The sequence below is a fragment of the Arachis hypogaea genome, chromosome 16, assembly GCF_003086295.3.
Source record: "Arachis hypogaea cultivar Tifrunner chromosome 16, arahy.Tifrunner.gnm2.J5K5, whole genome shotgun sequence".
In the NCBI taxonomy this organism is placed as follows: Eukaryota; Viridiplantae; Streptophyta; class Magnoliopsida; order Fabales; family Fabaceae; genus Arachis; species Arachis hypogaea.
This window is the reverse complement of record NC_092051.1, coordinates 115,754,846-115,758,743: the sequence shown is the minus strand read 5'-3', so window position 1 is coordinate 115,758,743 and position 3,898 is coordinate 115,754,846. Positions and strand designations below refer to the sequence as shown.

General features: G+C 34.8%; 1 non-coding gene across 1 annotated transcript; it reads left to right on the top strand.

Annotated features, from left to right (window-relative positions):
* Window positions 1–319: 319 nt before the first annotated feature.
* LOC112761469 (small nucleolar RNA R71) lies at window positions 320–427 on the top strand. The gene has a single exon (XR_003181864.1). It is a non-coding gene; the product is annotated as a small nucleolar RNA R71 (small nucleolar RNA).
* The last annotated feature ends 3,471 nt before the right edge of the window (window positions 428–3,898 follow it).

Genomic DNA, 3,898 nt, shown 5'->3' with positions numbered 1-3,898 from the left:
GAGTACTGTTGGATGCAGCTTGCATTCCATTCAGACTCTGAGAAATCATATTGACTTGCTGAGTCAGTATTTTGTTCTGAGCCAATATGGCATTCAGAGTATCAACTTCAAGAACTCCCTTCTTCATAGGCGTCCCATTACTTACAGGATTCCTCTCAGAAGTGTACATGAACTGGTTATTAGCAACCATGTCAATGAGTTCTTGAGCTTCTGCAGGCGTTTTCTTTAGGTGAATGGATCCACCTGCAGAAGTATCCAATGACATCTTTGATAACTCAGATAAACCATCATAGAATATATCCAGGATGGTCCATTCTGAAAGCATGTCAGAAGGACACTTTTTGATCAACTGTTTGTATCTTTCCCAAGCTTCATAGAGGGATTCACCTTCTTTCTGTCTGAAGGTTTGAACATCCACTCTAAGCTTGCTCAGCTTTTGAGGAGGAAAGAACTTGGCTAAGAAAGCCGTGACCAGCTTATCCCAAGAGTTCAGGCTATCTCTGGGTTGAGAGTCCAACCACACTCTAGCTCTGTCTCTTGCAGCAAAAGAGAAAAGCATGAGCCTGTAGACTTCAGGATCTACTCCATTAGTCTTAACAGTATCACATATCTGCAAGAATTCAGTTAAGAACTGAAAAGGATCTTCAGATGGAAGTCCATGAAACTTGCAGTTCTGCTGCATCAGAGAAACTAATTGAGGTTTCAGCTCAAAGTTGTTTGCTCCAATGGCAGGAATGGAGATGCTTCTTCCATGTAAATTTGAATTAGGTGCAGTAAAGTCACCAAGCATTCTCCTTCCATTATTATTATTTTCGGCTGCCATCTCCTCTTCCTGTTCGAAAATTTCTGAAAGGTTATCTCTGGATTGTTGTAATTTAGCTTCTCTTAGTTTTCTCTTCAGAGTCCTTTCAGGTTCTGGATCTGCTTCAACAAGAATATTCTTGTCCTTACTCCTGCTCATATGATAAAGAAGAGGGCACAGAAAAATAATAATAATAGAGATCCTTTATACCACAGTACAGGGATCCCTGTGTGAGTAGAAGAAGAGGGGGAGACAAAGAATGTAATGTAATGGAAGAAACACAACTGTGAGGAGGGTTGAGATGTGAGATGAGATGTTAGTAAATGAATAAATAAATAGAATAAGATGGGAGAGGGAGAATTTTCGAAAAATATTTTTGAAAAAGAGTTAGTGATTTTTAAAAATGGTTTTTTTTTTTTGAAAAATGTTAGTATTTTTCGAAAATTTTTAAAATCAAAAATAAAAATAAGAATAATTAGATAATTAAAAAGAAATTTTTGAAAAAGAGGGAAGATATTTTCGAAAATTAGAGAGAGAGAGTTAGTTAGGTAGTTTTAAAAAATTTAAGAAACAAACAAAAAGTTAGTTAGTTAGTTGAAACAAATTTTGAAAAGATAAGAAGTTAGGAAGTTAGAAAAGATATTTTGAAACCAACTTTTTGAAAAAGGTAAGATAAGAAGATATTTTAGAAATTAGTTTTGAAAAAGATTTGATTTTTTAAAATCTCAATTAATGACTTGATTCATAAGAAATCACAAGATATGATTCTAGAACTTAAAGTTTGAATCTTTCTTAACAAGCAAGTAACAAACTTCAAATTTTTGAATCAAAACATTAATTGATTATGTTATTTTCGAAAATTTGATAAAAATAAGAAAAAGATTTTTGAAAAATATTTTTGGAATTTTCGAAAATAACTAAGAATTTTGAAAAAGATTTGATTTTTGAAAAAGATTTTGAAAAAGATAAGATTTTCAAATTGAAAATTTGATTTGACTCATAAGAAACAACTTGATTTTAAAAATTTTTGAAAAAGTCAATCCAAATTTTCGAATTTGATGAGAGAAAATGGGAAAGATATTTTTTTGATTTTTTTGAAATTTTTATGATGAGAGAGAAAAACACTAAAGAGATGCAATGCATGAAATTTTTAGATCAAAACATGTGATGCATGCAAGAATGCTATGAATGTCAAGATGAACACCAAGAACACTATGAATGTCAAGATGAACATCATAGACACAATTTTGAAAAATTTTTAATGCAAAGAAAACATGCAAGACACCAAACTTAGAATTCTTTAATGCTAGACACTAAGAATTCAAGAATGCATATGAAAAACAAGAAAAGACACAAAACATGCAAATGCAAAGATCAAGCAAGAAGACTTACCAAGAACAACTTGAAGATCATGAAGAACACTATGAATGCATGAATTTTCGAAAAATGCAAGATGCACATGCAATTGACACCAAACTTATAACATGACTCATGACTCAAACAAGAAACACAAAAAAATTATTTTTTATTTTTATGATTTTCTAATTTTTTTGGATTTTTATTTCGAAAATTATATGAAAAAGAAAAAATAAGGATTCCAAAATTTTTAACATGAATTCCAGGAATCTTGCCATGTTTAGTCTAAAGCTTCAGTCCAGGAATTAGACATGGCTCATGAGCCAGCCAAGCTTTCAATGAAAGCTCCGGTCCAAAACACTAGACATGGCCAATGGCCAGCCAAGCTTTAGCATGTAAATCAGGAACAATAGCAGGTGGATTAACAACAACTAGCTTGCTCTTGATAACAAATTGCTACCTCAGTCCAAATAAATTTAGACATGGCTTTACAGCCAGCCAGGCTTCACATGCTTCATGAAACACTAGAATTCATTATTTAAAAATTTTGAATAAAATTTTTTTTTTTCGAAAACAAAAGAAAAATTTTGAAAGATTTTTGAAAAATTTTTGAAAAGAAAAGAAAATAAAAAGAAAATTACCTAATCTGAGCAACAGGATGAACCGTCAGTTGTCCATACTCGAACAATCCCCGGCATCGGCGCCAAAAACTTGGTACGCGGAATCGTGATTACACTTTAATTATGTAAAATTCATCGCTCTTCCTTTCCCTGGTAATGGCGCCAAAAACATGATGCCAAGACCATGGTTCACAACTCCGTGTAACTAACCAGCAAGTGCACTGGGTCGTCCAAGTAATACCTTACGTGAGTAAGGGTCGAATCCCACGGAGATTGTTGGTATGAAGCAAGCTATGGTCACCTTGCAAATCTCAGTTAGGCAGATATAAATTGATAATGGTGTTTTCGAATAATAATTAATAGAATAGGGATAGAAATACTTATGTAATTCATTGGTGAGAATTTCAGATAAGCGAATAGAGATGCTTCTCGTTCCTCCAAACCTCTACTTTCCTGCTATCTTCATCCAGTCAGTCTTACTCCTTTCCATGGCTGGCTTTATGTGATACATCACCATTGTCAACGGCTACTTTCGGTCATCTCTCGGGAAAATGATCCAATGCCCTGTCACGGCACGGCTAATCGTCTGGAGGCATCACCTTTGTCAATGGCTTCATCTTATCCTCTCAGTGAAAATGATCAACGCACCCTATCACGGCACGGCTATTCATCTATCGGTTCTCGATCATGCTGGAATAGGATTTACTATCCTTTTGCGTCTGTCACTAACGCCCTGCAATCGCGAGTTTGGAGCTCGTCACAGTCATCCAATCATTGAATCCTACTCGGAATACCACAGACAAGGTTTAGACTTTCCGGATTCTCTTGAATGCCGCCATCATTCTAGCTTACGCCACGAAGATTCTGATTAAGAGATCTAAGAGATACTCATTCAGTCAAAGGTAGAACAGAAGTGGTTGTCAGGCACGCGTTCATAGGGAATGATGATGATTGTCACGTTCATCACATTCAGATTGAAGTACGAATGAATATCTTAGAAGCGAAACAAGATGAATTGAATAGAAAACAGTAGTACTTTGCATTAATCTTTGAGGAACAGCAGAGCTCCACACCTTAATCTATGGAGTGAAGAAACTCTACCGTTAAAATTACATAAGTG